Genomic DNA, 26,390 nt, shown 5'->3' on the forward strand with positions numbered 1-26,390 from the left:
TGAGAAACATCGACATGACAAAGTTGCCATACTGTTGGCCTTGCATTTTGGAAAGAGGCTAATGGCGAGAGGAAAATAGAAACAGTAGATGGAAAGATGTCAAGACAAGTACAGACTGGCACAGTAGTAAAGTAAAAAATAGCTGGCATGACTGACCGATTGTGCTGGCCCGAGGATGTACTACTATTCTTAGCTTCAGTCTCCTCCTTTTTCTCCATCTCCCCTCACTTTCTCTTCCCTCCTTTCTCTTGATTCGCTCTTGTGATGTCAGCACTCTACAGGATATCTGGTGTTTGGAGGAACCCTGGATCTATCTACTCTTTTTCTGTAATTGGCTAAAACCATTCAACGGACTTCCATCTATCTACCTCCCAAACATTTGTCATTTTATTTATTTATCCTCTCTGTTCACTTGTTTAGCCTTCGTCACCTCAGCTAATACAGTTACACTCCTCTCTTTTTGTCCATTGTTGGATTTACCATGTTAATGAAATGCTGAAGCTTTCACCTAATTACAGCTACAGAGAGGGCCACTTAGAGGCTAAGTGCCCTGTGTTTGTGCATTTTATCTGATGTAATACAAGGCCAGGATGTGATGGGATGTTCTATAGAAGTAAAATTACAGATGCATCACATTGTTGCTGTCAGAACCGGAAACTCTCTGCAACATGCCTAAAATGGCCTATTTCTGTCGCCAAGTAGCGTTATCATTCCTGTCATTGTCATCAGGGTACATATATATTCTGACAGATTCTGAGTGCTCTGCATGAAATAACACACATTAGAAAATAATACACAAGTTGGACACCAAAAGTAGTCTTCTCTGCTATGTCTAAGAATACAGATAGACTTCTATGGTCACTGAATGATCATTGTCATGGCATAGCCTCTTACCATAGGGTCTAGAACAGGCTCTATTCAGGTAATTCAGGAAGTCCTAAGATGGTTAAGATGGTTAGTCAATTAATCATAATCAAGAACACCCATTATAATGATGACTCTCTTTTAATTCTTAGTCTCTGCACAGGCGTTTTTACTTACGTGGTTTAGATTTTAGGAAAGTTGACTCTACCTAAAAATTGATTTAGTCACCTTGACGTCCCCCTTTGGTTTGCTTTCAAATTTTAAAGTGCATTTGATGTCTTGGTTTTCAAAACAACAATGATGGATCTTCTTATTAAGATCCCAAGGACTTTGATTGATACACTAGTGACTTGTCAAATATATCCACACCTCAGATCATACCCTGTTTATCATCTATCTAGGTCTTTACTTTGTCTGTTACAGTGGGTTCATCATGTAGATTATGTGTGCGCCTGAATTAGTCAACACTTGCATTTTTTTAAGAAGGCTTGGGGTCCATGGAGTGGAAATGCTTTATTACTATACTGTATTGCTACATGGTTTGGCAACCTTTCTGTTAAGCTCAGATCCCAAGTTCAAAATTAAAAGGGCTGGAAAGATAGTTGACGTGCTCCTTTCATTTCCCCATTCAGAGTCAGTGATACAGCAGGGTCTGAAAGTTACTGAGGACAAAAATCACATCTTTAATAAGTATCAGTTGACACCATCAGGCAAAAGCTTTAGGGCACCAAACTGTAAGTTAAATAGGTATAAATTTTCTATTACCAATATCGGCTAATTATTCAATTGTAATTAGGGTAAAAATATAAATAAGTGTTTGTATGTGTGTTTTATGTTTCCCTCTGTTGTCCAGTTTAAATTTCTCAGAAGTGACCCAATAAAGGCTAATCGAATCAAATCGAATCGAATCTATTTCAGTCTAAAAGAGACCAAATAAAGGAACTTTAGGAGTCACCCCCCTGCTGGTCATTCAAAGGAATGCAGGTTTGCAGCCCTCGGCACTGACTACACTTTTCAGTATGAGAGGATCCTTCCACCTTATAAATTCTGTTCCTTTCTGTGGCTTTACTAACACATCCATAACTGTCCTTGGAGTTTTCTTTCAACTTTTGCTGGATTCTCATTCAGGTGCCAACTGACAAAGTGGGGCTGGAATACATTAATAAAGCACAGCATCTGTGCTTTTCCTGCTGGTATAAGTCAAAATATCTACTGCAGAGAAAAGTCTAATTCACACAGTCAAAGTTAAATCGGAGACCATAAAGTACATTTAATAACACCAATTCCATGAATAGATAAGAGCACATTCGCAAAGTAGCATTTGAACACACTGATAGAGTTTGTGGCCATGTGTAAAATGAATTTTGTGGTGTGAATGAAAAACTTTTTCAAAGTTCTCTTTTTGGCCCAAGGCACTTTTTAGTGGCTGCCTGATGGGAGTAGCTGTAAGGAGTGGTGAAGGAGGTCTACAGGGCCCTTAGTAATGGAAGCTGTGAGGGTCTAAGAGTTGGGTTTAAGTGGTGCTGGTGATTTTGGTTGCATGCTTGATTATTCCTGTGAGCTTTTTCTTGATTTTCACTGTGAAGAAGTTGCAGCAGGATGCTGTTTCTTGTGCTGTACCCTAGGGACTAGGCTGGCTTTCAAGAACAGCTGGAAAAGCTGTTCCACCCCTACAGTTTATATAAAAGATGGATGTAGCCACTGTGATGTCAGCGATTGGTTAGTGAAGTCCCATTATGAGTCCCCGACATGAGTGTTTTTGCTTCCACATGTTGGTTTTGGGAAATGGGGAGTGACGAGTAAAGGCTGGACTTGGCTTTGGCAGAAATAAAAAATGCATGCTCATTGGCTACTAACTTGGGGTTGACAATTCATTAACCTTCAGTAGTGGTCAGAAATGGGAGGTTTGGGCATTTCTCTGTGTCAGCTGATGCAAACTCAAAACCTCTTGCATCTTTACTTCTTATCTTTTAAATTTATGTGCATTTCAGCAGCAGTAATTCTATCAGAGTCACGTCGGGCTTTCCTCCCTTAGTAATGATATGTTTTTGTAATTTGAATGCTATAACTAAGGACTTCCTCTTGACTTTTCACATTAAAAGTCTTGCTGCCTTTCATTTATGGGCATATTTAATGGGCGAAAGTGTTGAGTTTAGCTGGTTATGCCTTGACATCAATTACAATACAGCTTGTGACTACGTGTTTCACTGACAAGTCCACATGAAGCTTTTAACTGATGACTTGTGAGGAGTATTTTGCAGAGATGAGTCACTTTCCTCCATTTTTCTCCCTCACTCACGTCTCACTTCTGAATGGTTATAGGTGTGTGTGGCTACACAGGCTTTACTGCGTGCATGCGTGTGCCTGTGCGGCTCGTGGATCTGTGCCCAGTCTTCCCGCTGTGAGCATATGGTTTCTGGGAGAGTAACTTCAAACAGCAGCTCTTTGTAGCACTGAAGGACAGCATCTCATTAGGACGTGTGCAGTTTGGTGTGTGTAGCTGCAGACAGAAGCGAGCCTGCATTAGAGCAGGTTATCAATTTAGTTTTTTGATTATCTGCAGTGGAGCTTATCGGAAGGAGATAAGAGAATTAGGGCGAAAATCATTTTCCCTGAGCACTCCTTCATCCCAACGTTGTTCCCAGCAACAACATGCGAGAATAAAATCGTCCCATTTTATGTTCTAATTTCTATATTTCTCTCACAGGTGCATTTTTTCCTTTTATGTTCAAATAGGACTCTTTCTGCAGTTTTTGGATTATAAAAGTTTTTTATTATCGCTCTTCTTTATCCAACGTGCACAAGAAGGGACGTTCCTCAAAGGCAAAATTTTCTGTTTAATGTTATTCAAGGAAAATAAAATATACAGAACAAAAATAGAGTCTAGTGCAGAGCAATACTGCAAATCTTGGTATCGATCTGATGCCATGTAAATATTGCAGATACCCATACCAGAGTTTTTAACCTATAAAGGCAGTTTATGTACGAGAGAGCAGCGTGTTATGATTTATGAGCCGAATCATCATTAATTTGCAAATCTTGAACACATTTGAATAACTGCTAAATCACACCCTTCAGCTTTTCTTTTATTTTGAAACTGGGTGTTTTTGGAGACTGTAATGTAAATGTGCCTGTCTCTAAACATGCTGGGTCAGCTTCTGTCATTTAAATGTACTAAAGACTATAAATAAAATAGGCACATTTCATTTCCAAAACAATTATTAATCTAACACAGGTCAGTGGGATACATATTAAACTATAAGAATAAAAATAAAGCATCGATCGAAAGAATACCAATTCCAGCTTTGGTTTTGATATTATTGATATTTGGATCCAGGTCGAGATAAAAGACAACCAGAACCAGTGGCTGTATTCAGTCCAGAAGTCAATGAAAATTATAAACTGAACTATTATTTTCCATGTCTCGATCTATCCATCTTTTTTGCCTCCTGGTCTCATTCCCACCCTCATCACTCTCTTTTTCTCCCGCCGGATGATTTATGGATATCTTTCATCAATGCTAAAAGCAGCGCTCATCTGTTCTGAACTACTGAAGACCTGTATCATAAGATGAAAGAAAAAAACAGAGAGACTAGAGTTAAGGGCTTGCAGCCTATGTAATGCGTTTGTCTGCGTGCAAGTGTGTCACAGAAGAAGAAAAAGAGCGATGGAGTCGAGAGACGAGAGGCAAAGGGAGGCAGAAACTGTCTCAGCCGTCACATGATTTAATCAAAGCCATCCATCACATCAGGATAATTAGACAGCAGCATGGATCGCACGGCCAGAGCCCATCAGTTAGAACGCACGTACACACAAACGCGTTCACACCCATCTGTACTTCTATCCAGAAAACAAGAGAGGAGGGACCCAGCACAGTCAGCACTGGATCCATTCAGGACTGTCACAGCAAAAACATGTTTGTACAAAATTTAGACATAATAACTCAGCGACAGACAATGGGGAACGGTGTGAGCGAGTCGGCCTAAGTTGGTGTCCGTCAGTGGGGCTTTCAGTTCTTGATGGCTAATTAATTGCGCAGAATAAATGCTGGCAGTCAGAGAACTCCGCATAAAGCCAGATAATGACCAGAGTTCACGGCCTGACTGCAGAAAATGTCAACAAAAAAAGTCAGAAAGTGTCATTTATGCCTTAAGACCTGTCTTGCAATAAGAGGAAAAAAACTGAACAAAACTCTTACTCCTAATCTAGCTTTCCATTGTGTTTTAGATTTTATGATAAAATCTGTACACAAAAAAGGTTTAAAGCCGTACTAGTGGGAATTATATGATAACGTGTAATGCAAAGGGACTTGTATTAACCTCTTTTTAACAAACCCTCACATATTAATCTCCTGAATCTGTTTCGGACCTATTGCCCTTAACATTATATGCCGTAGTCGAGCCTCTGCACTTTAATCACATAATTTCGAGCAGCAGTAGGTAGCTGTTTTCACTAAATGGGTCTAAAAAATTAATCTACATTACCAAATATCAGGCAGACTAAACACAGAGGAGCCTTTGGCCTCTTAGAGATGGTGTTTTTTTTTTTGTGTGGGTTTTTTTTTTCAGATGGCAGTGAAGACTAAAAGGAAAATATGAACTGGGCCCCAAACAATGCTGAATTGCCCACATCAGCTTCATAAATCACATGGCCTCTAGCCAAAAAAATGCCTCGTGGCTTAAATAATTTCCTCTTTGCTGTGCTTTGAAATTTCCTTTTGTTAGTGACTTTTGGTTCGGTTTGATCCATGAAATACATTTCCTGAGCCTTGAAAATAGCCTTTGTGTTGCAAGGCAACATCTGCTGCTTAAATAGTGCGGGCCTCAAGGGTGTTTAAATTGTAGCAAGTATAAGTATTGTAGTTGAGAGAGAAAGATTAGTGCTGCTGTTGTTAACTATAACAGCTATTATTATCACTTCAAAAGACTTTTCTTTCATCCTCCAAACATTGCAGTTGAGCTTAAGGTGGATTTGGACTTTGGACTTTTTATTCAAACTCAAAAGAACAAAGCAGAACATGTTTGTCGTAGTATGGTCACACCAAAAAAACAACATACTTCAAAACTCTCCAGCTAAGCCTCAGCGGTCTTTACTTCCTGTTAAATGCTGCCACATTGATTTTGAACTGTGGACTTACCAAATGTGAATGTACACCTTACAGCCAGTTCACCTTTTTCATGTGACTTAACATCAGTATGGGAAAGGCAAAATGAGGCCTCACACAGTTATTTTTAGCAGTTTTGTTAAGCTAAAGGTCAGACAGTAGTCATATCGGATGGACTTGCGACTATCCAATCAGGTTTTCCCAACTGCTAGCAAAAAGTAGAGGAAAGCACTGCTTGAAAATAAACTCAAATAAAAAAATGGATCACCATTAAATGTGCTTATTAGTGCTTACCGTTGCTCTGGTGATGAATCCTTAATCTCCTCATGGCAGCGTTACTGACCCAGTCAAATCAAAACGCTTTCATTCTGGATTTTTGATGCAGTTCATCACCATGTGGAGCTCTGGTAGAAACATTAAGGCTTTCTGTATGTCTACTGCAAAATCCTAGAACTTGCATTAGAAATGTAATAAGGGAAGCAGAGTGATCCTAGCTTCTAGGTTGGCAAGCCTTGGTGTAGTCTATAATTTGCCACTGTTAATTTTGAAGCTTGATGTGCCTTCAGTGTAACGCCCCCCCCCCCCCCCCGCCAAAAAAAAAACAAAAACCTAAAATAAATGAAATCCTGATGGGCTGTTAGTCCTGTGATGGACTGGCGACCTGTACAGAGTGTACCCAGCCTTTCAACCTATGACAGCTGGGATAGGCTCCAGCTCCATCATGATCCTAATTGGATAAGCAGAAGAAAATGAATGGATGGATCTTGATGGCCAATTAAATCTGTTGTTTGATACAATCAGTGGAAATTTCCATGAAGTTTTGAGTGTCTGTGTAATATCTATACATTTATCTATATGGTAATCTGTAGATACAGTCAGTGCTATTGGAATCAACTTTCTAGTAATCCCCAAATGTGCATCAGACCAACAGATAAGACTTGGTGCTAATATGATTTCCCACTCACGTCCTTTGTTGCTGATGTGTTGCACCTTCACATCGCCTTTATTAAGCCTTGCTTCCTCCCTGCTTTCTGTCATGCCCTGATATTAAAATAATGAATAAGCGTTTCAATGAAAACTGTTGGAAACGCTTTCTGTCTTTACGCAGATTGTTTAATGATGCTCTTACTAAAGTGCTTTTTTTTGCATTTGTTAATTGTTGATTTTAATAAATCAAACATAAAGGAGCACCGATGCCTTAATCCTCCTGTCGAAAGAAAAAAAAATAATGATTTTGCCAATTACATGCAAGTCATGTGATAGGTATTGCAACTAGAGATTAGCACTAATCCCTTCAAGATGTATTTTTATTGTCTTAGCTCATAATCAACCAACAATGTGGCTTTAACGCTCTGAGTGATCCTGTTTTAATGGTAATTTTAGGTTTGCATTGATTTGTTGTGGGGGAGTGCAGTGGATTTATGGGCTCTCACAGGAATTTAAAAACAATATAGACTAATTAATGTGTGCTTACTCTAATAAATGCATGCCAGCGCCTGTAGAGTGGTGGCTTATCCTGCATGATGGCAGTAGGCTCTGCTCTTGCTGCGTGCACCGAGAGGTCGTGCCCTTTTTCTTTTTTCTTTCACATATTCTCATTGATCTCGTGACCAAGTTGCAAGAGTGCAGCACTCGGATTAGAGTTTTTCCTCTTGTTCTTTCTACCTCACCCCCCACCAAGCTGCGACAACCCTCATTTTCTCTCTCCCTTTTCTCTTCTCGAGCAAAAAGGCTGCGAAAAAATAAAAAGTATCACATCTTCATTTGCCATTATCACCCTATCTCTTCTTTGGATGCAGCCTTTCACGCTGCATTTCATTTTCGCTTGTGACCGAGTTGTCGGTGCAGGTAATAAGATGGTTTGAGCAGAAAACAGATTATTATTGTCACAGAAACCAGCTCGTAACAACAAATAGATGCAAGGGGAACTATTGGGGGATCTTGCTTTTTCACACAGCTTGTCGCATCTGTGTGTCCTCACATGCGCCTTGTGCAAGAGGGACATGAAGACAGGTCCAGCTTGTAGACGCTCACAGTGACCTGTCCTGTGAGTCACTGGTGAAGCAGCATACGCTTGCAATACACAGAGACACATGCAGAGCGTGAACGCTTCGTTGTGTGAGCATCAAGAGACTAAAGTGGGTGTTTTTATTTATCTATCTAAAAGAAGCTGAAGTCTGTTTCATTTCTGATTTCTTTTTTTTTTATCCTCACACGCATAAAACTCACTTGATCACCGGTTTACTCGAGTAAAAGAGTGGGTGGATTCTTGGATATCATTGGCATCGCAGCAGTGAGCAAGTGACTGGATCAACTTATGAGCAACACACACCTCGGCTTTTGAGGGCTTTCTTAAAGCTGAACATAACACTGTTTAATTTGGGTGTAACTCCTTGTCGCAACCTAGGTTTTAATATTTTCGTGTTTGCCACCACCACAAATGAAAGGCGGAGATGTGATATTGCAGCTGCACAGAAGAAACGTCCCAGAAGTTGCCAGGCAGAAAAAAATAAAGCTGAACAGCAAACTTATCATCTCTTTATCTCTTTTTGCCGACTCAAATAAGGAGCTAACACGACTCTAAAATAGCTCTCACAAATCCAGACTCTGACGAATGTCTGTCTCCTTGGACCATGTTTGCGTTTGAAATTTGAAACGTATGTTAAAATAACATACGTGCTCTATATCTGGAACAATACAGAGAGTGTGAATGATTGGCCGAGGTTAAAAATGGCACATTGCAGTTATGGTTACCATGGTGAAAGCAGCTTATAACTGACATAGATGAAACACACTGAGTTTGACGCACACACACATACACACTGAATGGTGGGTTTCAGCATTGTGCAGCATGTTGTATGTCACATTAACCCTCTCGAGGCAGGCGTTGCCAATTTGCAACAGTTAAAAACTAACAACCTGATTACCCCACATACATGTTTTATGAGTTTTTTTTACTCAGAAGTACCACTGCAGGACTTGGTTGTGCATTAGCAACAAAAAGTTTAATTTGAGCCTGAGAGGGTTAAACAGTTATGCAAATTTCAAAAGACAAGACCTGCGTTCAGGGATACTGTGTTAGCCAAAATGAAGTATCATACAGCCAGTCAGGTCCAGCCCACTGGATGGCTTTGAGTAGTGTGAAAATTGCTGAGAAGAGGAACATGATTTTTGGACTTTTCATTGAAGTGTAAAGAATGGATCACATCATGAGAGTGGTTATCTGAGCTGTTAATTTCAAGCAAAGGGGACCGTATCCATGTGCGTTTATGATTTCTTTGTTTGCAGTCTCACTGAATATTGGAAAACTAAGACATATTGCTTAAATTGCACTTATTTTTCTTGACATCGAATAAGCTGGTCATTATATAAGAATGTACTTTCAGTATGTGTTGTTTTACTTGTCTGGCCAACACGAGGTAATAATTTGATGTATAAAGCCCATTAACTATGCTGTAAACTATGAAAACAACAACCCACAGTCATAAAAAAACTAAGTACACCACCGCATTCAGTATCTTATAGAACCACATTTAGCAACAATAACTTCATTTTCTGTCTGACTGTATCAGTCTCTTATATTGTTTGGCAGGAATTTTGCACCAGTCTTCGGTACAATGTTGTTTTAGTTCACTGAAGTTTCTGGGCATTCGTTCATACACGGCTCCTGTAAAGTTCAATTTAGTTCAATTTTTCAATTCAGCTTTATTTATATAGCACCAAATCACAGAAAGAGTTGATTCAAGGCACTCATTTCAATGAGGTTGTGAAATATTTTGTAGTTTTCCTGTCATGCTTGGGATCATTGTCCTGTTGCATGACCCAATTCTGGCCAAGATTCAGCTGTCCAACAGCTACACATTTGACTCTAGATTCACAGTTGTCTTTAATGTTTTCCACTTGTGAATAATCTTTCTCACTGCAGAGATAACACTTATCTGGGATAACACTTCCCAGATTGATGGGCAGCAACTATTGCTTCTCTGATAATATTGCTGATTTTTTTCCTACGTAGCAATTAGTTAACACACACATGTTTACATGATCAAACGTATCTGCTCAGGTTCAAGTTGAGCATCAGAATTAAGAGGAAAGGTGATTTTAAAGACTTTGAATGTGACATGGTTTTTGGTTGCTAATGTGCTGGTTGCAATATTTCAAAAAATGCTGATCTGGTGGGATTTTTCCTCATAACCATCGCTAGGTTTTACAGAAAATAGTCCCAAAAAGAGAAAATTAACAGGGAGCAGCAGTTCTCTGGTTGAAAATGCCTTGTTGATGCCAGAGGTCAGAGTTGATAGAAAGTAAATAACCAGTCAATACAACCAAGGTATGCAGATGGGCATTTCTGAACCCACAACACATCCAACTGCAAAGCTGATGGGCCACTCCTGTCAGTTAACAACAAGAATCTGAAACCACAGTTCACAAAGGTTCCCCGAAATTGGACAATAGAAGATTGAAGAAACGTTGCCTTGTCTGATGAGTCTCGATTTCTTCTGCAGCATTCGGACGGTAGGGTCAGACTTTGCCATTAAAAAAATTAAAGCATGGATCCATCCTGCCTTGTATCTACAGTTGAGCTTGTTGTTGGTGTAATGGTGTGAGGGACATTTTATTACCACAACCTACCTAAGGGCTGTTTGCCAACTGTGTATTTAGAAAAAGATTGTTTCTGTCTTCTGATGCCTTCTTCCAGCAGGATAAAAACGCCACTGTAAGTTCACTGTATTCGAATGACTTCCAGTGTCACCAGATCTCAACCTAATCGAGCACCCTTGTGCAGCATCATGAATGTTGCGCTGACAAATCTGCAGCAAATGCATGATGCTGTCATGTCAGTATGGACCAAACTCTTTCAAGAGTTTTGAATCTATTCCATGAAGAACTAAGACAGTTGTGAGGGCAAAATGCAGCGCCTCTCAGGCCTAGCAAGGTGAAACTAATAAAGTATCGATTGGGTGTATATCAGGTGTGTATACGTCTCTGTATATATACTGAATTGTATTTTATACAGGCATTTAGTAGCTTCTAAGAGGTGGAACTGTATAACTCAGTCTTCAATTCCTTTCAATGAAGAAAAAAATGAAGAGAATATCAAAAAGAAGGGTTAGCATTTCTGTAAAGGCACGACACGTGACAGAGCACAGAGGGTAGGGTATGATACGTGAAATCCACAACTGAGCCACCTGCCAACCTGGCACTTGACTTTCACTTATTTTACATCCCATCACTTTCCACCACTGCCACATTTGTCCTCCCATATCCTCTTTTCTCTATCCTCATTTTTTTGTGTGCTCTTTGTTCCCTTGACTATGCTTTGACACTCCAAAGCTCTGCTCCCCTCATTAACTCTCTTTCATGAGGATGCAGATGACAATAATTGGTTTGAAAACAGGAGACAATGGGATACAAGGATTATCCCCGGCTCACACCCACCACCTCTAGCACCCCACGAGGACAGTGCAGCTCTGCATCCTCCCTTCGACTTTCTGTCCATGTCTCTCTCCTGCAGCTCTTTCCTTTTACACGTCTTTTGTTTCATCACTGTCCTAACTCCTTCCCCCTCATCCCTGCTTAACCCTTTTCAAACGTTTTTTCTTCACTCTCTGGATCTTTCCCACATCCTAATGTTGCCCTCTGAGAAGAAGCAAAACAAATATATTATGTATAGGAAAGTGTGTGACGCCTGAGTATTTGGATGTATGCTTGTATGTGAAGAAGTTCCTGCTTGTATTCCTCTGCGTCTGAATAGGGGCAGGAGGGGGTGGAAGAAAAGGAGGGAATGAAAGGTCAAAAAAAATCATACTGCTGTTATTACTATCGTCCTCGCCACCTCCATTACGTCCACTGCCCACGGCCACTGATAACGACGAAGGGACGGGGCTCCTGAACCACAAAGACGGCAGGGTTAGCTATTCTCAGTGACTGACATTTCAGTATTACTTGTCTTCATCTTATCTTGAAGATGAGTATAATTCCTGCGCTGTTAGGACTGTATTTCAGTTTAATCATATTATTCTGTCTGATTTTTCTCTTCAGGACTGTTTCCAAACCCTGAGACTGAGGTCAGTTTATTTGGGATTGACTTTGTTAGCATTTATTGGCTTTGTTAGGAGAGTGAAATACCTTTGCACACCAGCCTGTCCACCCCGGAAAGTTCCATCAGAGTCCCCTTGGTGGTGGAGGAAAGAGGGCAAATGCTGCATCACTGACTTTGGACACTGTATTGTAAAGGAGGTGGTGATGGAAAGGTGAACAACATGATTAAAAGAGAATTAAGAAGATTTGGGAGTGGGAATAGATGGGTTATTACTATTATTAATATTAAGACCATCACCACCTGCAGCACTCCCACTACAAAGTATCAGCAGCAGTGGTAGTTCAAACAAATAGCTGCATTAAAACAGATAATGAGTTGAGGAGTTATAATATTATAGTAAAATAATTACGCACCAGCAGTAATAAATATGAATAATAAATATGAGCGATATAAAGCCTGAATTAAATTAACATGGACTGGACTTGATTAATTTCAAAAGAAGCCTCCCTTTATTTTTCAAACTTCTTCTCCCCTCTTCCCTCTCTGTGTTTTCTCAGGGAAATAAATCATGCGTTCCTGCCAGAATTAGAAGTGACAATCACACAGCCATGCACACCGGCAAACAGAAAGAGTTCTGTGAAATGATAATGGCATCTGATTAAACGCTGTGACTAATGCGATGTCATCTTTCCAAGGAAGCCATGAACCTGTGACAAAGTGTTGGAGGGTGTGTGTGGGGGGCAGGGTGCGGAGGGTGGGGGTAAGGCAAAGAAAGTGAGAACGAGGGTGGTTGGGTTAAGAATACAATGGCTGGGGAAAGTAAAATATAAGAAAAAAGAAAGTAAAGGCACACCGTCATCCTCGACTCATGCAAAGTGGCAGAGAAATGTCAAGAGTGGTCGTCCCGCTCCTTCTCGACGCCCTCCATCACTGTCTTTTCCCCTGTAGTTCCGTCCCTGCGTCTCCTTCTCCCCATCTGTTCTCTCCTCATTTCTGCATCCTAAAGTCACTCTCACCGTAGCCGTGGTTTATCCCTCGCTCCATTTCTCCTCCCTGTATTCTCTCCATGCCTCCCTTCCGGTGAGGGCTCTCAGGTTTCAGCTGTAACTGCTTTAGTGCACGGGATAATGGTCTGTAATTCACTTCCAGCTCCTCTTTGCTGGTCAGAGGCCCACTCATGTACAAGCAGAGAGATGTAATCAGTAATCTGTGTGTGTGTGTTTATGTGTGTGAGAGAGTGTGCTTCTGGTTGTGTATATGAGGAGAGGGTCCTGTAGCGTTTGTATTACCTTTTCAGCCACACTGCTGTGAGTATGTGTGTGCTTCTTCTCCTCGATTGCATTGCATTCATACATGCACATTTATACATTTTCTGGATGAATGAAGCTGTGTGGGGATATGTTACGTAACCCCATGTAAAAATTAAATGCCCCTAGTGTGTAAATAATGAATGCACACACACACGCGCGCGCATGTGCGTTCTCACGGTTACGAAGAAGTACTAGGAAGCAACAGCCCCTCTGCCCCCCACATAACCCACTGTGGCACCACAGAGCGAGACTGCCCTGGACTATGAATAATAGAGGGATCCCATATGTAAAACTAGATCACCAACTGTGGGCCCAAGGAAGTTGGGTAGGCTCAGGGGTGCCCTAGGGCCTTTAGGGCCAGGGTTTAAGGCTAAGCAGGACCAGGCACAGTGTCCACTGTGTGTTGCTTGCCTTGGGGTGACACACAAAGTGGGGACTGAAAGAGCCTGGATGAACATGGCAGTAGCATCTACAACTACACTTTTATCTTTGCTTTAACTGCACTTTCTGACTCATGATTGCTGTTATACACTGGGACTACATGCGGGTTATATTGGGTGCATGTTCCTTGTATGTTGTTGCACACTTTCTGGAACTGAAAATAATTCAGTGAAGATTTGCCAACTTATTTTTATAGCTGCTATCAATAATATATTTGTATTAATGTGAAATATGACACTTGTAGAAATGAACCTGTAGAGACTAATTATGTAGTTTTTATGTCCCTCGCAGCTCTATGAGACTGCTAAATGCTTGAGACAGACTGTGACATCCCAACCACAAATTATGTATAGCCATACTTGCCAACCTTGAGACCTCAGTATTAGGGAGACATTCAAAAGGCCTGTTGGGGGGTCGTCATGTACATATACACAGAAAAAAAACCTGAATTCTACAGTGTTTATTTATCAGACAAAATAAGTTAAATTAGATAGCTGTCAAATCAAATTCTTTTTTCCAATCATTTTGAAACTTGCATGCATATTTCCTTCTCTTACTGGTTGTTGCCATTTCTCTTCTGCTTCCTCTTCCTTTGTTCTACTTCCCACGCTTGACTTCGAGGTGTCACCGTTATTATTGTCCCGCCGGAAATGGCAGCCCAGTTAAGGATGGTTTAGCAATTTTGTTGTCCAGGTGGAAATCGGGAGAAATTCGGGAGAATGGTGGCTCCGGGAGATTTTCGGGAGGGGCACTGAAATCCGGGATTCTCCCAGAAAAATCAGGAGGGTTGGCATGTATGTGTATAGCCCGAGTCACACAGGCCTAGAGACCGATCAGCAACACCCTGGCTAGCCGGTTACTGTGCATTCATTGACTGGTTGGTGAATAGTCGCAGGAAGTTGCAAAGCAAAATTGGTTGCAAATAGGGATACAGTGCTGCACAGAAGAACTCCTTGGGACTGCATTGCATGCTAGCAAACTGATTTAACAGATGGACAGAAGCACAACAATTCATATGAATATTAACATTATTTGGGTAGGTTTGTATACTAATATGTCATGTTCATGGTTGTGCTTTAGCTACCCTTAAGTGGCCAAAACATAAGACAAAAAACGGTAATAATACCATATGTAATGTTTTTTTATTTAAGACTTTTTCTACATAGTCTTGCTCTGTGGAGGTGCCAAGTAAAAGAAAAATGTCTAAAGGGACACATTTGTGCTACCATCGCTATTTCTATGCTGCACTCATTAAAATCAAACCGGCATATGTTCAAAACAGGCTGTCTGATAGCAAAAGTCCAGCGTCACTCAGTTTCATCTAAATGATTTCCACCGTACTGAAAAAGGTGCTGTCAGCCTGACAAAATTTAAATTCAGCTCATTTTTTTAAATGACTCTCACTCATGGCGGAAAAGGGCAAAAGTTCAACAATGAAGCCATGAAATGTTTCCATTCTAATTAACAGAAGCACCTTTATACAGGGAGTGCAGAATTATTAGGCAAGTTGTATTTTTGAGGAATAATGTTATTATTGAACAACAACCATGTTCTCAATGAACCCAAAAAACTCATTAATATCAAAGCTGAATGTTTTTGGAAGTAGTTTTTAGTTTGTTTTTAGTTTTAGCTATTTTAGGGGGATATCTGTGTGTGCAGGTGACTATTACTGTGCATAATTATTAGGCAACTTAACAAAAAACAAATATATACCCTGTAACGGTGGACCCAAGAAATACCAGCCGGAGCGACTTTTGACAGTGCAGAACTTTTTATTAAGCTCGGGTTGTAGTGGACACATATACTCCGCGCTCTCTTTCTCTGCTGTCACGTTCCTTCTCCGTCTGTCACTGCCAACACATAAAGAGACACAATCACTGTCAGATCCCAGCACACCTGTTCACCCCGCCCCTGCGCCGCCCCGGGAGCTCACTGCGTCACGCCTCCTCTGCAGCTGGCCAAGGACCACACCCACGCCACATACCCATTTCATTTATTTATTTTTACCAGTGAAACCAATATAACATCTCCACATTCACAAATATACATTTCTGACATTCAAAAACAAAACAAAAACAAATCAGCGACCAATATAGCCACCTTTCTTTGCAAGGACACTCAAAAGCCTGCCATCCATGGATTCTGTCAGTGTTTTGATCTGTTCACCATCAACATTGCGTGCAGCAGCAACCACAGCCTCCCAGACACTGTTCAGAGAGGTGTACTGTTTTCCCTCCTTGTAAATCTCACATTTGATGATGGACCACAGGTTCTCAATGGGGTTCAGATCAGGTGAACAAGGTGGCCATGTCATTAGTTTTTCTTCTTTTATACCCTTTCTTGCCAGCCACGCTGTGGAGTACTTGGACGCGTGTGATGGAGCATTGTCCTGCATGAAAATCATGTTTTTCTTGAAGGATGCAGACTTCTTCCTGTACCACTGCTTGAAGAAGGTGTCTTCCAGAAACTGGCAGTAGGACTGGGAGTTGAGTTTGACTCCATCCTCAACCCGAAAAGGCCCCACAAGCTCATCTTTGATGATACCAGCCCAAACCAGTACTCCACCTCCACCTTGCTGGCGTCTGAGTCGGACTGGAGCTCTCTGCCCTTTACCAATCCAGCCACGGGCCCATCCATCTGGCCCATCAAGACTCACTCTCATTTCATCAGTCCATAAAACCTTAGAAAAACCAGTCTTGAGATATTTCTTGGCCCAGTCTTGACGTTTCAGCTTGTGTGTCTTGTTCAGTGGTGGTCGTTTTTCAGCTTTTCTTACCTTGGCCGTGTCTCTGAGTATTGCACACCTTGTGCTTTTGGGCACTCCAGTGATGTTGCAGCTCTGAAATATGGCCAAACTGGTGGCAAGTGGCATCTTGGCAGCTGCACGCTTGACTTTTCTCAGTTCATGGGCAGTTATTTTGCGCCTTGGTTTTTCCACACGCTTCTTGCGACCCTGTTGACTATTTTGAATGAAACGCTTGATTGTTCGATGATCACGCTTCAGAAGCTTTGCAATTTTGAGACTGCTGCATCCCTCTGCAAGATATCTCACTATTTTTGACTTTTCTGAGCCTGTCAAGTCCTTCTTTTGACCCATTTTGCCAAAGGAAAGGAAGTTGCCTAATAATTATGCACACCTGATATAGGGTGTTGATGTCATTAGACCACACCCCTTCTCATTACAGAGATGCACATCACCTAATATGCTTAATTGGTAGTAGGCTTTCGAGCCTATACAGCTTGGAGTAAGACAACATGCATGAAGAGGATGATGTGGACAAAATACTCATTTGGCTAATAATTCTGCACTCCCTGTATAAAGGTATACAGGACTGATTTGTAGGCAAAATAAGTCAGAATGTCAAATTGTACTTTCAAGAAGATGACAAAATCATGTGGCCACATAAAATAATCCCGACTTTTCACATTTATGAATCTGAATTCATTGACATTTATCTACAAGCAGCAACAGAAACACCAGAAACTGTGTCAGAGGACAGAGCCATGACCATTCATACAGTGTGTCGATAGCTTCCACCCATCTGGTGCATTTAGTTGCTCCGGTGCCTTTTTTTTTTTTAATTTAAGCCTCCTTAGATTTGTTTTCTTTCCCACAGTTAGTAAACTTATCAGGTTTTGACATGGGAGTGTTGTCGCTGTCATGGCGCTGGTCCTTCCCTCCGTTGGCAGCAAGGTGTAGAGCTGCTTTGTTTGCCGAGATGTGCTCAGCAATTCAACTTCACAGCTCCGTCTCAGAGGAGAGCCGAAGAGCATAAGAGGAGAAGGGACAGTAATTGAAAGGCAGCAGAGCTCATCCTATGTCCCCTTCTTTGACATTTTCTTTCCTTTTTTGTGTAATTTTCTCTCATATGTATGCGCGTGCCATTGTTGGTCTGTTTTGGACAATTGACATCAAAATAAACTATCGTGAGCTGACTTGGTGTTCTCTCTTCCTTTGTCCGCGCTTTTATAGGCTACAGAAAGCTGGCCTGGATTTGTCCTAAGAATGTGTTTTGATCTCTGCCTCGCTTTGAATCAAAGCCCTTTACTTTAATCAATAATTAAATTACCTGCTCGACAGCAGAAATAATAATTTTGGCCACATAAAAGAGTTGAATTTCAATGAAAAGGTACATTGTTACATTTTAATCGAGTGTTTTTTCCCACTTCAGGTTAGATTTTAAAAACAGTTTTCTTGAAACTTTAAAAGAAGAGCGCCAAGATTGGAGTCTCCAGTATTTCAATAGCAATATTTTTTATTACTAATTTAATTGCTAATCTAAATTGTCTTACCATTTATGTGACTTTGTAAATATGCTCCAAAACCTCATTTTGAGTAGGAAATGCATGAAAATAATCCAAAAAACCAGATCCACTATGACAGACTTCATATTGAGTTTCTTGGATGTCTGGTCATCGGCGCTTTTTTCCCTCGTTGTGACTCTCGACTGCAAACAACAGGGTCTTTTACTCCATTGTAACTAGGTCTGAATGAATGTTTTGGCTGCGTTTTTGGCCAGAGAGGAAGAAACAGAGTCACGCTGCATAATTCACAGGGGGATGGGAGATTATGCGCCATCTGTGTCCATATCCCGGTGGCCCTGTCACAATTGATCCACAACCCTTGACCTTTTCGGAATATTTTCCACTCACCCTGTCATGCGCGCCATGTTGGTGTGTGTGTGTTTGTATTTTTGGCGTGTTTAGAGCGTGAGTCAGCCTGCTGCTCGATAACCTTTCCGCTGGATCGCAAAGTGCAGGTCAGATGCGCACCAAGAGTTTTTCTCTCTTTATTTTGTTGTCGCTGCAATCAAAGGTCAAGGAGTTGTTTTTGCTGTAAAGTACGATCAGGGAACAGACTGACGTTTTTTTTGGAAATATTCATCTTTTGCCAAGTTATAGTGAATGAAGACTGTGAGGATACCTGCAGGGCTGCAGGGCTGTCATTGTTTTCAATTTAGGCTGATTCATGAGCGCGGTGGTATTAGCTGCTCTCTACCCAGAAATCACCGTGAAATAATTTTTATGGTACTTGTTTTGCTTTTGTCTGAAACGGGTGTTGCAGACTACATGGTCCCTGTGTGAAGTTTGTTGTGTGAAGCTCAGCTTTTGGCTAAAACGGTGCCTCTCCTTTGCAGCGTGTTAGTAAACCTCATATCCATCGCAGTTTTATTTCAGGTCACAAAGTCATCAGCTGGTCTCTATGCCAGTCTACGTTAGCTGTTTTATCAGATGATACCTTCCTAAGAATACAAGTAGCAGCTCTCATATAGCCTATCCATAGCTGGTGCTGAACTTCAGGCGTCCTCCTTACAGTCCAACTCTTCCTTTCATGTGTGTGTCTGACAGAAAAGACCAAACAGTCTAATTTTGTGTGTTGAAGCTCCTGCAACAGAGAAGTGGTTCTCTTATGTAACAAATTTGTCCCTTTATAACTGTTTAGATCAAATGATGACTCCAGAATGAAGTCTGTGGCATTAAAATATATATATTATTGTAAATAAATATAAAAGTGCATCCACCTCTCTTCTTTGTCTTAACCAGTTTAGAGTTGTATCACGGCTAAAGCCTTTCCCAGCTGTTTTAGGGTACAAGGCAGGACCGCACCCCCGTGCTGTGATAAAATATTCTGTTTTTGTATATGTAATTCGTCCAATGACTCGAATAAGACACTAACCCCTTTTCAATACAATATTCTTGTAAGTAATGTAAGTTGGGACCCAGCTTGATGATGACATACGCCAGTGTTGCAGTCTGAAACCCTTAAACATAACTTGAGGACTGTGAACTGAAATCCCTTAGCTTAAAGATTCACTGAAAATCCCTTCACTCCTTTGTAGATATAAAGAATTTTTTTGTTGTGAATACCGGCAGCTATGGTGCACTCAGGGCACTGCAGAGGAGAATTAATAAACTGTAAAATTATATGATACCTAATACTTTCCATCTGCATGTTGATCTTGATCTTCTTTGTTGAAGTGGCCCTAGCCTTAACACGGCAAAGCGGGAATGCCTTTGAAGGAGCAAATCGGCTATGTGATGAGCTTGAACTAAATGACTATCTTACTGTAATTCTTGCCAGGGGTGGGATGCTCGAATACAAAGTATAACATGAAAGGGCCTAGAGTCTCGGCTCTCCCATGGAACACATCAAAGAGCAGACAGCCGAATGACATCAAGCTTCCCTCTGATCCTCAAGGAATCAAGAATGGGAACGAGTGGTTTACGGTGTTCCGTAAATCCAAACGCCGTCCTCGAGTGTCCCCACCCGAGCAGTTCTCTTGAATTTTCTCCAACGCTCACTCCCTCCTCTCCCTGATTCTTAGCTTCTGCAGTTGATTCACAACTCCTTTTCCCCCCACCCCTGTCACAGCTGGCTGGGAAGCTGAGGCCGTTAAGGGTTAGTATTGATTTGATGAACGAAATCGTTCCGCTTTCATGGCACCCTTGAAACTTAGTGAGGTCACACTCCAGATGCCTGCACACATACAAGTACAGTGGGAGGAAGAGAAAAAAAACTCTTGTGGCCAGCCAGACTGTTAGGTAAGGCCACCCTCTCTCTCTGTCTGTGTGTGTGTGTGTGTGTGTGAATTTGTGGGATGTCTAGGTAGCGCTAATATGTTGTAGATTCTTGTCTGATTGCGATTAATTAGATGATGAGAAGTGTGCGCTGACAAGCTGCTTATTCTGATTAGCGAGATCAGCTTCCTGTGAGATGCAGAACTAACGAGGCTCGTGAACCTCGACACCAAGCTTTCTTAGCGCATTTGCACCTTGTCTGCACTCCTCCTCCCACAGATTTACTTCAACCCTTTGGCTGCAGAACACTGTGGCTCTTTGCTATTCTACGTGCACGTCTGGTGCTGTACAACTAGTGTCCGGGCTATTTTGGAGGATCTTTTCTCTTGACGGGCATCACCACCTCTTGTTATCCCAACGTTGCAACTGTGCAGATTTGCATGGTAGATAAGGTAGAGACTTGCCAAACAGGCTTCATCTTGAAAACAGCTGGTATGCTCTACAACCCCAATAAATCCTGAAAGCAGCTAAACTGTCCCATAGACCTAAGGAGAACTATTGAGAACTAACTGACAGCAGTTCATTGGGCCGCGAGAGTTGAGGCTCGGATAGGAAATTCATGGTTTTCAGGGTTTTTATCATTTTTTAGTGTTATTTTTTTATATAATTTTCAGTTTCCCTGGGTCTATTCCTGTTTTTTATGAATAAATCTGCTTTTTTTGGGACCGGTGCTGGTTTTATTTTGGTGTATTTATCCGCAACACCTTAAAGGCTGGTCCGTGAAAATATTTTTGGACATAAACTGGTCCGTGGTGCAAAAAAGGTTGGGGACCACTGTTCTACCTTACAGATTGGACCCATCACAGCTGATATGATTATCGATTAGTGTGGTTACACAGTTACAGATTATTTTTTTTAAATTTAACTGAAATTTCACAACTTTACTGTGAGCCAAAGTTTCTCACCACTCCACCACCGTCTTGCCCTAGCATATGGCACTATTGAGTTTTGATTGTCCAGAAACACAGTTTATATGTAGATGGAGAAGTGATGTGTAGACAGATGTTGTGTCTTAATATTGCTGTACCTGGAGTCAGTGCACAAACAAATTGTCGCTTAAATGTCACATTAAAAAAAATCATTTCCTCATCATCAGTTTGGAAGTGAAATGTAAAGGCTTTTTCCCAAGTGAAAATAAGCTGAATTTCTTCGTGAATATATCTGCAGCAGATGGGTAAACTCCTTTGCAAATGTGTAAATTTGAGTTAAGGTGGATTTACCCATGACTACCTCGCTGAATATAGCTTTTCCCTCTGTGTAGAAGGCTTTCTCAGCTATAGCTGTGTAGCTCATCTGTTTTCCACAGATGGCTTGTCAGTCACGCAGTCTCCAACTCACAAGAGAGACAAAATTCCTCAAAGTTTTACTAACCATATCCCTCTAAGTCATCACAAAGCATTGTTGTTTCTCCCCGATTAAAGATATTCTCTGAGGGCTCATGGCCGTCTATTCCATTGTCTCCATTGATGAGTGATGGACAGATCAGTCTTGCTATCTCAGGGACACATGCAAACACACCAAAACACATTAATGTGCAGGTCTGTAAGGCCGTCCGGGATTAAAAGAGTGGAAAGCCACTTTGTTACATCTAACACAGTAAACAAAACAGTACGTATGTGCATTCACTCCCATATAGAATTCAATTTCACTGTTGGAAACACACAAATCACGGGCACATCGTCTTCCACTACTGCAAGTCAGACAGCTAATCAAGTGGTTGTTTCCATGAGTTCTTCCCTCATTAGCATTCATTAGTGTTTTCCTCTTCACTACTTCCATGATCCTGATTATCTGTGGATCTGCAGTTGGCTCTATAAGAACAGAGGCTTCCTCAAAAAGCAGGACAGATGCAACAGACCTCGTTAATCAAGAGCGCACGCAGCCAGATTTCATTATTAAACCTAGCCTACTTTTAGAGATAATTAGTTATCAATTAATGTTTGATTCTAGATGAGGTATCCTCTGAAATAAAATCTGTGACCCCCATGACCTTGAAATCTGATTTCATTCCAGTCGAGAGACTCTCGGGCACATTTAAAGGCGAGCTGCGAGTACAGTTTTATCACACTCGATTTTTTTGAAGACTGAGGGGGTTATCGCCTCTTGAGGCCTGTGATGTGAACTTCGACATGCAGTTTAAAAGTTTAAAAGTCACCACATGTAGGGGTTTAACAAAAAGATTGAGTTGCCCTATAAAGGCTTAAGATCAAGTCCTATTGTCAGCTGTATAATGCATAAAAGTACACCCCAACACCACCAGCACCAAAAAAAAAAAACCCCACACTCTGCTTTATGTGTGTTTGTGCAACTTTCCAAACTCTTCTTATTATAATTAGAAGACACTTAAATTCTTTAATGCATTCACTAACTTAACTTATAACTGAAAGCTAAGCTGTCTCATAAAGTACTGTGTTTAAAGTTATTTTTTTAAAATTCATTTTAAGTTTAATTTATTTGTAAAGTGCCAGTTTACACTAAGTTATCCGTCCTTGTATTGTCCTTACGAAGTCCTTACGAATTTAGAGAGAGAATCCCAATCTCTGATCAAGCCATCCTCTATGAGCAGCACTTGGTGACAGTGGGAAGAGAAGTGAATGGTGTGAAAAACCATACAGGAGTGTACAGAGAGACCAACAAGTGCCAAAAATAATAACAATAGGTGTGATCGTCATCATCAGATTGTTACGCCCCTCTGCAGCCCCTAACCTCTTTGCAAGAGTGCAGTGCAGAGTGTTCAACTATTGCTAATTGATCACACCTAGTGAGGTTTGGATAAAGGCATACCTGAGGCAGGCTTTCATGAAGGCTCACTAGTCTTTGTCTTAGAGGTACCAGCTTTTTTAGCCAACTTGTTATGTAAACAAAAATACAACCTCTTCTCTTTGAAATTCTGGTATTAGTCTCCATATTTATGTTGTTTTTGAGTCAGATCGTAACAGGATCATCTGATGTTTTTCAAAAACTTTATTTAAATCTGTGAGGGAAACACTGGCACAGCAGCTGTTTTTAAAGATGTGTGTGATTCCCAGAAGATGAAGTTTAATACATTTGGATCAGCTGTGTGTTTACTATAAGTTGGTGAGTGTTTATCTGACAAAGCTCTAAAATCTGAAGTCCTGACCTCTTCTAAGCATATTCTGGTTATAATAGTGATTTCCTAGATGTCCTGTAGTTTATGCTCATCATCTGTCCTACATCAGCATAGTTTTTTATTACAAAATACCTCTAATAACAGTAACAAGTTTGTTTCAATGTGCCACTTTCAGCTGAAATTCTATAAACCATTGATCAGATATCTGCAAACTAATTGGGTGGTTAAGCTGGACTTACATAATAACACAATTCTGGAATTATTATTGTTTCAGGCGTGATACTTATCGCTGGTGTTATATGTCAAAGTACGACAAACAGTGGAGCAACAGGCATTTGTAAAAGTGTGGTTTGTGTGTTTTTAGCTTATGTAATTCTATCCGGTCTAAAATAAATTACCAACCTTTTTAAGGTTACATAAACATTGACAGGAATCTTAGCATGCATAATTTAAGGGTAAGGTATTCCATGGAGGCCATAAATATATTTTTATATAACTACATGACTGCAGAAGAACATCTCAGACTCTCGCATCTTTTTTAGAAGCCCACCCAAAAACAAAATGAGCTTTCTTGCATTATTCATTCCAGATAAGCCGGCACAAACTCTACTGGTCTGTTTGATCTTTTCTTTGACAATTTTATTAGATCTGCAGACTCATTTTCATTTTATCTCACTAACATTTTATTGAACTGGCAGTTTTGATTGCTATAAAAAAAACAAAAAAAATCAAAGGCACAGTGAGCCACAAACAGCAGGGAGATCCTCTCGTTCCTTTCACCCCTGCACTGAGATCATCCCATTCTACTCTACTGAATTGATTGCAAATCTTCTATTTATAACACCTGTAAATTTAGACTTTTTTCTTTTGATTGCTTATGAGAGTTTTATAGATTATGTCAGTGCTACAGCAGGTGGAAAAGTTTCCACAATCAGGCGTTTCTTAAGGACATCTCAGCAGTTACATTTGTATTGGTTACAACAATGGCGTGATAAACGAAGGCTTGTATCAGCGCTGATTAATGAAGTCTTCATTATCTCCTGTTTTCCCTCTTCTCTTCGTTCTCGCTCTCGCCTGCTCTCATTGTTTTGCCCGGTTAGATTGCACTGATTTCCTGCTTCATAATGAGAGTGCGAACAATAGCAGGACTTTTTATTTTTTGTCTCTTCACTTCTCCTCCTTTGCAGTACTTCTCCCTTTGTCTGCGTCGTCAATGAATGACTTCTGAATGTCACTCTCTGTCTTTTTAAATCTCTCTGAATGTGAGCATTTTCATTGATTTTTAACCATGAATGGTGACTGTATGAATGAGGAACCATTTCTATTTATACTGCTGGTGACTTTTCACTGTGTGTTGTTTGGGGAGGATGGCTATAAACTGAAACAGCAGTTTATGAAATTCAAAAGCTGACATGACTAAATGTCAGATTTTTCAAGCGCTGGGTAACAATCTATCTTTTTCTTTGTATTCTTACATGGCAATGTGCGTATCCCATTAGATGGTATCTATTACAGAACTGAAATTACCCTCAGTTAATTTGATTTCGATAATATTCGGATAATAGAAATGCGTGCCTCTGTGATGAATATCAATTGAGCACACAGAATTATACGTTCATATGGCACACAGCTGCAACCTCTGGATGTTAGATGGACTGGATTTCAAGGATTTTTTTCTTCCCCCTTCATGTGCTTCCTATCTCTCGCTCTCTCTTTTCTTTCTCTGATGCACACTTGACACAAAAGAGTACCGTAATAACAAGAAGCAGCCACGTTTCAACAGGAACAAATTCATCTCTAAGTGAAACAGATTACGATTGTCTGGCAACGCTGCATGTAAGCAGCGGTGGAATTACATCGATCACTCATCTCTACCGGAAGCAAAAGTCTCTAATGCTGGAATATATTGGCACCTTTGTAAATGAGACCATTCTCAGGACCACTGTAATGTCCTAGAGGTGTTTTTATACCTGTGGATACCATTGTAGCTATTTTTTTCTCCACACCTGATGCAGGCTAATAAATGCTCACATGTGTTGCATGTAAAAACCAATCAGGACTGGGGGTTACCTGATCCAGCCCAAACTATAAGCCATATCAAAAAGAAAAGTTTTAAGCATAATCTTAAAAGTAGAGAGGGTGTCTGTCTCCCACGTTTGGGAGCTGGTTCCACAGAAGAGGGGCCTGAAAGCTGAAGGCTCTGCCTCCCATTCTACTTTTAAATACCCACAGTCTTAGAACAAAGTGCTATATTGGGATGATGATCTTGTCTTTAGGATACAATGGTGCCTGATTTTTCAAGACCTTGTATGTAGGGATGGGTATCGTTTAGGTTTTATCCAATACCGGTGCCAAACCGGTACTTTTGAAACGGTGCCGGTGCTTAAACGGTGCTCGAACCAGTGCTTAAAGAATGGAGAACACACACTTTGTCCAAAAACCTCTCATGTTTAGCTGTTTTTTTGTAAAAAGATAACAATGGTAGCCTTTTCTGCAGCTATAGGGCATATATGGTATCACTCTTGGCTGGAAGCAGTGCTTAAACAATGGAAAAAACACAAACTTTGTCAAAAAAACCTCTCATGTTTAGCTGTTTTCCACTTTTTCTTTGGTCCTTTTAGCCTTTTTGGCCAGGGTGAAGGGAGTATCTGCCATCAAACAAGAAGACAGCCGCATGTAACTATGACAGTGCTCACTAGTTCACCTTACATGAATTAATTTAATAACGTGGTTAGCCTACACAACGTAAATTACACACGAACAACATTAAGCTACTCACCCAGAGAAAAACGGCTGCTGCTGCCATCATCATCCGTCATCATTTCTGCTACACTGGCAGGGCTAGGGGCCAGGACTCTCCTCTTCGGGTTCTTGGGGGATGTTGCTAACTCTGGGTCCGACAACAGGCACCACACCCGCAGTAAATGTGCTCAGTGTGAGGTCTCGCAGCAAGCTATC

General features: G+C 40.8%; 1 protein-coding gene across 1 annotated transcript in view; it reads left to right on the forward strand.

Moving 5' to 3' along the window:
• dlgap3 (discs, large (Drosophila) homolog-associated protein 3) overlaps positions 1–26,390 on the forward strand; it is a 165,823-nt gene that overhangs the window by 90,805 nt on the left and 48,628 nt on the right. The window lies entirely within an intron of this gene.

Source organism: Astatotilapia calliptera, chromosome 22 (assembly GCF_964374335.1).
Source record: "Astatotilapia calliptera chromosome 22, fAstCal68.1, whole genome shotgun sequence".
Lineage (NCBI taxonomy): Eukaryota > Metazoa > Chordata > Actinopteri > Cichliformes > Cichlidae > Astatotilapia > Astatotilapia calliptera.